This window comes from Octopus bimaculoides, chromosome 2, assembly GCF_046866305.1.
Source record: "Octopus bimaculoides isolate indiv1 chromosome 2, ASM4686630v1, whole genome shotgun sequence".
Taxonomy (NCBI): Eukaryota; Metazoa; Mollusca; class Cephalopoda; order Octopoda; family Octopodidae; genus Octopus; species Octopus bimaculoides.
Window position 1 is genome coordinate 150,967,672 of NC_142929.1, and position 14,496 is coordinate 150,982,167.

General features: G+C 38.4%; 1 long non-coding RNA gene across 1 annotated transcript in view; it reads right to left on the reverse strand.

Annotated features, from left to right (window-relative positions):
* The window catches only part of LOC149137257 (uncharacterized), a 119,055-nt gene that overhangs the window by 15,515 nt on the left and 89,044 nt on the right, over positions 1 to 14,496 (reverse strand). The gene's annotated exons all lie outside the window — the stretch shown is intronic.

Consider the following 14,496-nt stretch of genomic DNA (forward strand, 5'->3'; position numbering starts at 1 on the left):
CCATGGCTAACACCAATCCATGGGAAATAACTCTTCTTTTCCTACTGGAACAGTTATAATTTTTTTCACTATTCTTTTATGCTTTTATTCATTTCAGTCATTTGACTGCAGCCATGCTGGAGCACTGCCTTTAGTCAAAAATATTGACCCCCAGGACTTATTCTTTCTAAGCCTAGTACTTATTCTATTAGTTTCTTTTGCCAAACTGCTTAGTTACAGGGATGTAAATGCACCACCATCAGTTGTCAAGCGATTTTGGGGGGGATAAACATAGATACACACACACATGCACACACACACACACACACACACACACACATAAACGTTTATATATATGACAGGCTTCTTTCAGTTAGTTTCTAACTACCAAATCCACTCGCAAGGCTTTGGTCAGCCAGAGGCTATAGTAGAAGACACTTGCCTAAGTGGGACTGAACCCAGAACCATGTGGCTGGTAAGCAAGCTACTTACCACACAGCCACTCTTGTGCCTATATATATATATATATATATATATATATATATATATATATATATATATATATATATATATATATATATATATATATATATATATATATATATATATATATATATATATATATATATATATATATATATATATATATATATATATATATATATATATATATGTATATATATATATATATATATATATATATATATATATATGCAGATATAGATAGATAGATAGATTCTTTTACTTGTTTCAGCTATGTGGCTGTAGTCATGTTTGAGCAAAACACACACACATACACACACATACACACACATATATACATACATACATACATACACACATACATACATACATGAAATCTCTAACCTGGAAAAAAGAGGTTTCTGATTAGAGTGCCTTATGCCTCGCACCTGCTCAGTATAGGTTCCTTTAGAACACGAACAACAACATCAGTTAAAAATATATATTAATGATTCAGTTGTAGATTTTCACAATATAACTCAGTCTTTGTAAGTTTTGAATCGATCCTAGAACGTGTCATATGATTTATGGCTAATAAGCTACAACAGGACTTCAAGAATAAGGTAGTTGCTAAGAGATATTTAACAATTCATGTCTGGTTAAAATGGTTGTTCTTAACAATTTGGGATACCCATTTCAATATATTTTATGTATAAGTGAAAATTAGTTCTTTTTTATTTATTCAGTGTTTTATGTTTAGCTGTGAATAATGTTTCTAAATACAATATAACTAAATAATGTGATTTCAGTATTAATTTGTTTTTATGTTCATTTTCTCATCTTAGTGAGAGTTTGACAAATATATTACTGAGCCATTGCTTTTACAGCTGGATGCCCTTCCAGTTGCTTTCTTATATATTTTTTGTGTAAGGGATATTTTATTCCAGATTTTCAAAGTTGAAATGACAGCAATATCACCACTTATACCTAAGGGATTCTTTTGAAGAACACATAAATGTAAGTAAACACACACATGCAAACACATACACCTACATATACATGCATATATACATACATACTCATACATATATAATACACACACACGCGCACACACACACACACATACACATATATATACTAGTTAGTTTTTGTTTGTGGCAGATGTTCAGGTGCAATAAAGACTGCAAACAAACAGGAAACAACTTCTATCTCATTCCAGGGTGAAAAACTAGAGGTAGTCGATAGCTTCCGCTATCTGGGCGTCCAAGTTAGTAGTGGGGGTGGGTGCGCTGAAAGTGTAGCTGCTAGAATAAGAATAGCCTGGGCAAAGTTTAGAGAGCTCTTACCCCTGCTTGCGACAAAGGGACTCTCACTCAGAGTAAAAGGCAGACTGTATGACGCATGCGTACGAACAACCATGCTACATGGCAGTGAAACATGGGCTGTAACTGCTGAGGACATACGTAAGCTCGCAAGGAATGAAGCCAGTATGCTCCGTTGGATGTGTAATGTCAATGTGAATACCCGTCAGAGTGTAAGTATCTTGAGAGAAAAGCTGAACATTAGAAGCATCAGTTGTGGCGTGCAAGAGAGACGATTGCGCTGGTATGGACATGTGGTGAGAATGGAGGAGGATAGCTGCGTGAAAAAGTGCCACACCCTAACAGTTGAGGGAACCCGTGGAAGAGGTAGGCCCAGGAAGACCTGGGCTGAGGTGGTGAGGCAAGACCTTCGTACATTGGGCCTCACCGAGGCGATGACTACGGACCGAGACCTTTGGAAATGGGCTGTGCGTGAGAAGACCCGGCAAGCCAAGTAAGATCGTTGCCAGTGCCCCTGGACTGGTTCTTGTGCGGGTGGCACATGAGATGCACCATTTTGAGCGTGGCCGTTGCCAGTACCGCCTGACTGGCTCCTGTAGGATTTTCGAGCGAGATCGTTGCCAGTGCCCCTGGACTGGCTTGTGCGGGTGGCACATAAAAGACACCATTTCGAGCGTGGCCGTTTTCGTGCGGGTGACACGTAAAAGCACCCACTACACTCTCTGAGTGGTTGGCGTTAGGAAGGGCATCCAGCTGTAGAAACTCTGCCAAATCAGACTGGAGCCTGGTGTTGCCATCCGGTTTCACCAGTCCTCAGTCAAATCGTCCAACCCATGCTAGCATGGAAAGCGGACGTTAAACGATGATGATGATGATGGGTGTTGATGAAAATGCCTGGCTTTAAGGGCATTGTGAAAGGCCTGATTGGTGGCCCAAACTTCCAAGGTATATATATATATATATATATATATGTGTGTGTGTGTGTGTGTGTGTGTGTGTGTGTGTGCGTGTGTGTGTGTGTGTGTGTGTATGTATATATATACATACATGCATGCATATATATACATACATATACATATATATGTATATGTATGTATATGTATGTATGTATATGTATGTATATGTACATATGTATGTATATGCATATATATATAAAATATACAGATATAGGGCAGGGAATATATATATATATGCATGTATGTATATGCATGTAATATAATATATATATATATATATATATATATATACAGGCACAGGTGTGCCTTTGTGGTAAGAAGTTTGCTTCCCAACCACATGGTTCTGGGTTCAGTCCCACTGTGTGGCACCTTGGGTAAGTGTCTTCTACTATAGTCTTGGGCCAACCAAAGACTTGTGAGTGGATTTAGTAGACCGAAACTGAAAGAAGCCTGTATTATACGTGTGTGTGTGTGTGTGTATGTGTGTGTGTGTGTGTGTGTGTGCCTTTGTGTCTGTGTTTGCCCACCACCATTGCTTGACAACCGATGCTGGTGTGTTTACATTCCCATAACTTAGCAGTTCAGCAAAAGAGTCCAATAGAATAAGTACCAGGTTTACAAAGAATAAGTCCTGGGGTCGATTTGCTCAACTAAAGGTGGTGCTTCAGCATGGCCGCAGTCAAATGACTGAAACAAGTAAAAGAGTAAAAAGAGAGAGAGTATCTATATTCCATGGTGGCATGAGTTGGACTACTGAACAGGAGCTGGCCAGTGAGAGAGCTGTCCAGATTCCAATTGTCTGTTGTGACATGGTTTGTACAGTTGGATGCCCTTCCTAACGCTAACTACTTTACAGAGTGCACTGGGTGATTTTTATGTGCCATTTTGAATAAAATGATAATTAACTGATCTTCCTGTATTTTCTTTTACCCAAAGCCAGGAACTTTCCAGAATTCCCTCATATATATTTATCATTATCTTTATCATTTAGTGTTTGCTTTCCATTCTGGCATAGGTTAGATGGTTTGACTGGATCTAGTAAGCCAGAGAGCTGCACCAGGTTCCAGACTGGTTTGGCATGTTTTCTGCAGCTGGATGCCCTTCTTAACACCAACTGCTCCAAGAATGTAATGGATGCTTTTTACATGTCAATGGCATGGGTGCTTTTATGTACCACCAGCATCAGCTACGACTATGATTTCACTTGGATTGATGAATCTTCTCAAGCACATGATATCACCAAAGGTCTTGGTCACTAGTCATTGCCACTGTGAGACCCAACATTCTAAGGCCATGCTTCACCAACTCGTCCCATGTCTTCCTGGGTCAACCTCTTCCACAAGTTCCCTTCATAGTTAGAGATCAGCACTTTTTTATGCACCTGTCCTCGTCAATATGCATGACATGACCATACCAGTACAGCACAGTCATCTCTCTGGCACACCACATATGATGCCTCTTATGCCCAACTTTTCTCTCAAGATGCTTATACTTTATTGTACATGCACACTGACATTGCACATCCAGCGAAGCATACCAGCTTCATTTCTTCCAAGTCTATGCATGTCCTCAGCAGTCACAGCCCTTGATTCACTGCCATGTAGCATGGCTGTTTGCACACTGACATCATACAATCTGTCTTTCACTCTGAATGAAAGGCCCTTAGTTACCAACAAAGGTAAAAGCTCTCTAAACTTTGCCCAGCCTATTCTAATTCAAGCAGCTACAAACTTGGAACACCCACCTCCAACGCTGACTTGGTTACCTAGATAACGAAAGCTATCAACCACTTCTAGGTGTCCTCCTTGACATTTGATGGAGTCTACTCTCAGTACATCTCTAGTGTTTACTGTACCTGCACATCTGTCACACACAAAAGCTATATTCCCTGTTAACCTCCCTCTAATATTGCGACACCTCTTATGTATCTATATGTGGGTGTGTGTTAAATAAAATAAGATAACAAGGCCAAGGCCTTGTTATTCCTAGGATATTGCACACACACACACACACACACACACACATATATATACAAATATATATATATACATACATGCACATACACGCATGTACACTCACAAGCATACATATATACACAGACAGATACACACACATGTAATACACATACGCACACACACACATGTAATACACATACACACACACACACATGAAAATACACATATATACTATGTATATTCATAGGTATCCATATATATATATATATATACATATATATATATATATATATATATATATATATATATATATATGTATGTATATATATGTATATTTATGTATGTGTGTGTATATATATTATACACACACACACACACACACACATACATATATGCATACATTCATACTTGCATACATACATACCTACATACATACATGCCTACATACATACCTACATACATACATATCATGACGAGGCTAAAAAAGTTCTAGAGTAATTTTATTAGAGTTCTCTTCTCGTTCAGAAAAGAAAAAAAAAAAAGTAAAAAGGACATTAGAAATTTTTGCTGTCTCAAAACTGTTAACATTCACTAATTTTTTCCTGCGAGTTAGCTAATTGAATTATTTTAACTAATTACAAAGCAAAGTTGATAAAATTCATTTTATATTTGTGTATACTGTTTAACGTTTTTGATGCCAACCCTGGCTCTATAATACAAGGTTTCCATTTTAAAGTGATCAGCATTAAAACTTCCCATGAATATTTCATGTCAGTTTATGCCCTAAACAACAACTTAGTATTTGAGAAAGGTATTTTGCTAAATTACTCTTTTACTCTTTTACTTGTATCAGTCATTTGACTGTGGCCATGCTGGAGAACCAACTTTAGACGAGCAAATTGACGCCAGGGCTTATTCTTTGTAAACCTATTACTTATTCTATTGGTCTCTTTTGCCGAACCACTAGTTTACGGGGACGTAAACACATCAGCATCGGTTGTCAAGCAATGTTGGGGAAACAAACACAGACACGGCTACACCAGACTCCAATTTGATTTGGAAGAGTTTCTACCGCTGGATGCCCTTCCTAACGCCAACCACTCTGAGAGTGTAGTAAAAGCACCCACTACACTCTCAGAGTGGTTGGCATTAGGAAGGGCATCCAGCTGTAGAAACTCTGCCAGATCAGATTGGAGCTTGGTGTAGCCATCTGGTTCACCAGTCCTCTGTCAAATCGTCCAACCCATGCTAGCATGGAAAGCGGACGTTAAACGATGATGATGATGATGATGATGATATATATATATATATATATATATATATATATATATATATATATATATATATATATATTCATATACGATGGGCTTCTTTCAGTTTCCGTCTACCAAATCTACTCACAAGGCTTTGGTCGACCTGAGGTTATAGTAGAAAACACTTGCCCAATGTGCCACGCAGTGGGACTGAACCTGGAATCATGTGGTTGGTAAGCAAGCTACTTACCACACAGCCACTCCTCATTATTTTTAAAATATTTGAAACATAATGTTTTTCAACAGAAATATGATAACAAAAGGATTAAGGTAATTGGAACTTAAGTAAGATTTAGGGTCCCAAAATGCATTAGACCGCAGCCATGCTGGGGCACCGCCTTGAAGAATTTTAATTGAACAAGTTGACCTTAGTACTTTTACTTTTTAAAGCCTGGTATGTATTCCAGTGGTCTATTTTACCAAACCACTAAGTTATGAGGACATAAACAAACCAACACAAAACCAAATGGTGATAGAGGACAAACACAACACACACACATATGACAGGCTTCTTTCAGCTTTCATCTACCAAATCCACTCACAAGGCTTTGGTCAGCCTAAGGCTTGCCAAAGTGCCATGCAGTAGGACCAAACCCAGAACCATGTGGTTGAAAAGCAAACTTCTTTACACACAGTGATGCCTGTGTCTAATGTGTACAGGCGTAGGAGTGGCTGTGTGGTAAGTAGCTTGCTTACAAACCACATGGTTCCGGGTTCAGTCCCACTGCGTGGCACCTTGGGCAAGTGTCTTTTACTATAGCCTCGAGCCAACGAAAGCCTTGCGAGTGGATTTGGTAGACGGAAACTGAAAGAAGCCCATCGTCTGTTGTTATTTTTTGTATATTCTCCCATATATATATATATATATATAGATATAGATATAGATATATGTATGTATGTGTATATGTTTGTGTGTCTGTGTCTGTCCCCCCAACATTGCTTGACAACCGATGCTGGTGTGTTTAAGTCCCCTTAGCGGTTCGGCAGAAGAGACCGATAGAATAAGTACTCGGCTTCCAAAGAATAAGTCCTGGGATCGATTTGCTCGACTAAAGGCGGTGCTCCAGCATGGCCACAGTCAAATGACTGAAACATGTAAAAGAGTAAAGAGTAAAAAGAGTAAGTTATTAATAGCATATACATGGTGTACATGATATTAATCTTCAAATCATATGAGGCATGTTGAGTCAGTTTTTATCATTCAACAGCATTTTAATTCTAAAATATATAAACATTAAAATAAATTAAATGCTCCAAAATCAGTTTGTCACTATATGTTACTGTAGAAAACTGGCATTAAAGTAAAACATGTTTCGTAGTATTTTACTGTGTTTTCCCTGTCTTTTTTTTTTCTTCTTTATCTTCATTTTGTAAATACACATCCAGAAAGAACCAAGTACAGGGAACGAGTTAATATCTTGTCTAAATATTTGTAAGCAACAACATTTAGATTATCAGTTATGTTGATCATTTAGAGTTAGCTGATATTTTATTATGGCTAATTAACTTATAGTTTTTATTAGTCAGGCAACAGAATTTTTGTGCGACATGTCAATGCAATGAACATCATTATTATTATTATCTGTATAGTTTTGTTTTGGTTTGTTCAGTGCAAGTAGGAATATCATCTAAAACGAAGAAAAAAAAAAGGTAAAGATATTATCTGAAACAGATACTTATATCTCATTAAATTAATTTTTTTTTCTTTTTCTCAAACAAAACAAATAAACAAAGGAAAGAGAAAAATATTTTGACGAACAAATTTTAATTCAAAGTGATTTTGTGTTGACAAATTATTTTTTATAAATTTCTATTATAGACTGTTTAAATAATAGAGAGAATATAAATGTCACCTTCTTACACAAATGAACGTAGAATAGAAACAGCCTTTCTTTCTTCAATTGTCCAATATGTATAAAGACTAGATATAGGTTTTCAAATATATTTCCCATAACTTTTCAAGTTGTGTATAATATATTATTGATTATTGATCATTATATTTCCAAAATAATAAGTGAATTTTGAACAAACATATTTTGATACACTCATACACATATATACTTATACATATATACTTACATATGAACACGCACACACACACACACACATACACACGCGCACACACACACACACACACACACACACACACACATCAAACAAATGCAGAGATGCACACACATAGACATGTGTATTTATATATACATATGTTCATATACACATACATACATATAGTTCAAAATTATACAAAAGACAAAAGACAGAGATGAGTGAGGGAACAACAAACAGGGTGAATTAGCTTGATGCTCAGGAAAAAATGGAAGAATTCTTTGACATTTGAAGCCAATGCTTTTCTACAGATAGGAATAAGGAGAGAAAACAGATGGAGAGAGGGTAAAACATGGAGAGGAAAGAACATGTCTGGATTAATGGCTGCAGATGTTGAATTTACAGGAAGGATATACAAGGTGGGTGCTGAAAAGTTCCTGGCTTTGGGTAAAAGAAAGTAGAGGAAGATCAGTTAATTATGATTTTATTCAACATATTCTCCTCTCAGATTCACACACTTACTACTGTGGTCCTTCAGTTTTTCTAAGCCCTACGAAAGAACTCAGAAGATTGGGCCTCCAGTCAGGTCTTTTGCAATACCCTTAAAGCCACAAACTTTTCAACATCCCCTCATATATATATATGTACATGTATGCCTTCCTGGCACTTGTGCCGGTGGCATGTGAAAAGACATTCAAGCAAGGTCGTTGGCAGTGCCGCTGGAATGGCTCTTGTGCAGGTGGCACAAAAAATACACCATTTCGAGCGTGGCCATTGCTAGTACCGCCTGACTGGCCTTCATGCCGGTGGCACATAAAAAGCACCCACTACACTCTCAGAGTGGTTGGCGTTAGGAAGGGCATCCAGCTGTAGAAACTCTGCCAAATCAGATTGAAGCCTGGTGTAACCATCTGGTTTCACCAGTCCCCAGTCAAATCGTCCAACCCATGCTAGCATGGAAGGTGGACGTTAAACAATGATGATGACTCAGAGTAAAAGGCAGACTGTATGACGCATGTGTACGAACAACCATGCTACATGGCAGTGAAACATGGGCTGTGACTGCTGAGGACATGCGTAAGCTCACAAGGAATGAAGCCAATATGCTCCGCTGGATGTATAATGTCAATGTGCATACCCGTCAGAGTGTAAGTATCTTGAGAGAAAAGCTGAACATTAGAAGCATCAGTTGTGGTGTGCAAGAGAGACAATTGCGCTGGTATGGACATGTGGTGAGAATGAATGAGGATAGCTGCGTGAAAAAGTGCCACTCCCTAACAGTTGAGGGAACTCGTGGAAGAGGTAGGCTCAGGAAGACCTCGGCTGAGGTGGTGAGGCAAGACCTTCGAACATTGGGCCTCACCGAGGCGATGACCACTGACTGAGACCTTTGGAAATGTGCTGTGCGTGAGAAGACCCGGCAAGCCAAGTGAGATCGTTGCCAGTGCCCCTGGACTGGCTCTTGTGCGGGTGGCACATAAGATGCACCATTTTGAGCGTGACCATTGCCAGTACCGCCTGACTGGCCTTCGTAGGGTTTTCGAGCGAGATCGTTGCCAGTGCCCCTGGACTGGCTCTTGTGCGTGTGGCACATAAAAGACACCATTTTCGAGCATGGCCGTTGCCAGTACCGCCTGACTGGCCTTCGTGCGGGTGACATGTAAAAGCACCCACTACACTCTCTGAGTGGTTGGCGTTAGGAAGGACATCCAGCTGTAGAAACTCTGCCAAATTAGATTGGAGCCTGGTGTTGCCATCCGGTTTCACCAGTCCTCAGTTAAATCGTCCAACCCATGCTAACTTGGAAAGCAGACGTTAAACGATGATGATGATGATGATATATATATATATATATATATATATAGAAACAAGTTTGTTTATTCCATTAAAGAAGGTTTTCAGTTGGCTGCACAGCCATTTATGCACCACTTCTTGCACGTCTTCATCTGTAGCAAATCGACATACTCATAAAGGATGTTTAAGTAGCCCAATCATAACTTGTTTGGTTTCTCACATTCATTTGTTGCTACTGTATAAATGTGTTCATGTAGACACGTCCAAGTTGGAGTATACATATTTATATTTCTGGTTCAGTTAGCATATAATTTTTTACAGGATTCAAGGAAGTCATGTTCAACTTGTGTTATGGCAGAAACCATACATAGCACATGAAATTTAATCAATAGTTACTGGAATGATTGCAGAATTATACAAGATTGATCATATTGAGAAATGATGAAACGATTGTAAATGAAGTATTAAAATGATTTGTCGACACCATCCTTTGATATTTGTCATTATATTTTGTGTGTGTGTCTGTGTGTGCGTGCGTGTGTGTGTGTGTGTGTGTGTGTGTGCGTGTGTGTGTGTGTGTGTGTACACATTCAGATACACACACATATTCCATGCTCACACTTAGATATGCATATGTGTATATAAGACAGAATAGGAAAAATTATTGAATGAATGGAATAAAGTGAAAGAAGGAAATGGAGAAAGAGATGAAGAAAAAGACAAGAAGTAAAGAAAAGAGAAAGAAAGAAAAAAAGAAAAGGAATGATTAAATCATATCAAAAGAAATCAGAGCAGAAAAATGTTAAAATGACCTTTTGGGATGTGAGTGATGTTAAAAGAAGTAAAATAGAGCTGAAATATCCTCAAATAATGTACTGTACCTCTTTCATATTTTCATCTTTTATTCATATATCACTCTTTTTTATTTCATATTTTTGAATTTTGTTTTAATATTCTTCACAATCATCTTCCAGTTTCCATTCTTTTTCAGTTTTTGTTCTTTTATTTTATACAGTTCTTATTTATTTATTTATCTTGCTTTTTTTAGTTTTAGTCTCCAAAATATAATGGACAGCATTTTGAGAGAGTTAGTTGACTTGGAACAAGAAGCATTCAATAGATTTGGAAGTTTTGTACTGAGAATGGATTCTGATGCTTTGACATCTATGGTATTCAGCTAGCGTTACTGGTGGTGAGGGTGATGGCAGCAGCAGCAGCAATGGTGGTGCAGGTGGTTGTGGAGGAGAGCAGAAGGAGGAAGCTATTGGGAGAAAGAACAAGATAGTGATTATGTTGATAATAATGATTGATAAGAATTTCTTTTGATGGTACCAGATCAGAAATTTTGACAGGGAAGGTGTATAGTTTAGATTATTGAAACAACCTGAACTTTCAATTTCATCTTGCACATTTCTATAGTCTGCACTAAATTCTGGGTATTCTACCATTTTAAATATCTGCAAGGTTCCTGTTCCAAGACATTTATATATCCCCCAAATCAATGATTTAAATTTATATATACATCATCATCATTGTCATCGTTATTGTTGTCATCATCATCATTATTGTCGTGTATTAATGTCTGTATTTCATGCTAGCATAGATTGGATGGTTTAACAGGATCTGATGGATCCAAGAACTGCATCACACTCCATTATCTGCTTAAGCATGGTCTTTACAGTGTGTACTGGGTGCATTTTCTATGGCACCAGCAGTTTTCAGGGTACCATGCAGCCATCAAGAAGCTCCACTTTGAGTGAGTGAGGCTACAGTAGAAATTGAGGCAGTTGTATGTCAGAGGAATTAAGGCTAAAACGTAAGAAGGGGTCAGAACTGAATAGGTTTCTTGCAGTAGAGAAGGTACAAAACTACTCATTGTATGGAAGAGAGTTGGCGTGGTTAGGATGGGGGTTTGAAGAATTCACTTTTGGAAACATAGGTGTTTTGCTCAACATCCTTAAACAAATCTTATTCAGGGACCTTTTGAGCAGGATGGGCTACTCGACCTGAAGAAAATTCTAACTGGGCCCCACCAGCAAGGTTATGCGCTGTTTATCTTGGAGACACCAGTATTAAATTTCACCATAATAATATTGAAGAAACCATTTTTACAGATGAACACTTACAAGGACCTGTTAACCAATCCATAGGGAAACAGGTGAGCATTTGTTTGTTTTACTAGAAGATCGTGTAAGTCTCTAGGTATGTAAAACTTACTCAAGGACTCAATATATTTGAGCTATACAGAAGTTTTTTTGTGTTTTCTAGCTGAGGAATTTCAGAATCAATAGTTTTACACTGAACATTCCAAAAGGAGGACATTGTTTCATGTGTACAAGCACCTCATGTTCGATGGGGAGGGGAGGATGGAGAGAGGAGGATGGGGACGGGAGGGGAGTAGGTGTGGAGGGGAGGAGGGGAGGATGATGAGGATGAGGATGATGATGATGATGAGGAGGAGGAGGAGGAGGAGGAGGAGGACAAAGACCATTACTAGATTACAGGAATAGATGAAAAAGATATACAAGAAAATTTCCTATAACAAGGTTAGTAATATTTTGTTATCTCAGTTGTTTGAGAGGAAAATAAACGTTATCATCATCATCATCATCATCATCAGAAGCAGCAGAAGAAGCAGCAGCAGCAGCATCGACATCATCATCATCATCATCATCATCATCATTCTCATCATCACTACCACCATCACCATTGATTTCATTCTTAACATCATCATCAACACCATCAGCAGGAACAGCATCATCGCCATTGGTATCATTCTCAACATGATGATGAACCCCTTCACCATCACTGTCATCATCATCATCATCATCACTATCACCCTAACCATCAGTATTATCATATAATCATCAACAGCATCTATATAACTGTCGTCACCACTAATTGTTATCTTCCTCTGCTTTATCATTACCATAATACTATCATCATCTTCGTCATCATCACCATCATCAGCATCCTCTTTCTCCTCCTCCTCCTCCTCCTTTTCTTCATCATCATCATCATCATCATCAACAACAAGACAATTTACGAAGTGCCAATGGAAAAGCCCTCTATGCCATTAGATTCTTTTAAGCTGATGCCTTACCAGCATTTAAAGCAGAACGAGGAAATACACCAAAGAATGTAGTCATGTATGTGTTGTGTATGTGCTGGTGCCATGTTAAAAACACCCCAGCACACACCGTAAAGTGGTTGGCATCAGGAAGAGCACCCAGCTGTAAAAACCAAGACAAATCAGACAGGGATCTGGTGCAACTCTCCAACCTGCCAGCTCAGGTCAAACCAGCCAACCCATACCAGCATGGAAAGCAGACGTTAAAGGATGATGGTGATGATGATGATGACATGTATACATATATCATCATCATCATCATCATCAATAATGGCATTACACACACACACATCTTTTTATCTATCTATGCACAGACCAGCACTACTCCATGAGCCATCAGCTGCCGGTACACAGCGAGATTGCAGGAAAGAAAGAAACATTATAAAATGCTTATAAAATGCTTATAAACGCTTATGTCATATTTCATTATTTGTTTACAAAATAAATATGTTTAAAAAATCATCAACTTTTATTATATACATTATATATATTGTTTCCGATATATATTAATATTGCTAAGAAATATTACTGGTCCCTGGCACATGGGAAAAAACAAAGTGCCAGTATGTCACATCAGAGAGTTTGAGAAGCACTGCCCTTAGCTAGGTTTGGAGATACTTGCCCAAGATGACATGTAACAGTATTAAACAAGTTTATTTCTTAAACCCCAGAGCTATGCCTGCACCCAATATGTCTGAAAGAAGATTTGATAGTCGATGGCACACGTGCCCAGCGTCGCCTTCCTGGCACTTGTGCTGGTGGCACATAAAAGCACCCAATACACTCTCGGAGTGGTTGGCGTTAGGAAGGACATCCAGCTGTAGAAACTCTACTAAATCAGATTGGAGCCTGGTGTAGCCATCTGGTTCACCAGTCCCCAGTCAAATCGTCCAACCCATGCTAGCATAGAAAGTGGACGTTAAACGATGATGATGATGATGATGATGATGGCTAGAATGTCTTTGATGTCATTTTGCTTAATCAAGGATGACCTAGAAATATAAACCACACAACACCATCAATACCAGCAGAATTATTTTCACCATGATAGCTGCTATCAGCAAAATCACAAACTAAATCATCATCATCGTCATCATCATCTTCATCACTAGACTTGCATTATCAACATTACTACCACAATCACTACCAACACCACCAACACCACCAATACCACCACCACCACCAAAAACAACAGCAGCAGCAGTAGAATCCTTCTTGCTGTAATAACCTCAAACATCAAAACCACTGACAATGTCAGTGTTGTTATTATATTATCACAGTCATCATTACCACCTTTAACCACCACCACCACCACCACCACCACCATCACAAGCAACAACAATAACAACAACAACTGCAGAATTCTTCTGATCATGATAACCACCAGCATCACAACCATTGATAGTAGCATCAACCTTATATTATCGTTGCACTATCAACCATCATCACCATCGTCGTCATCATCACCATAACAGTTCTTCTTCTTCATCTTCATCTTCTTCATCATTATCATCATCTTCATCATCATCATCACCATCA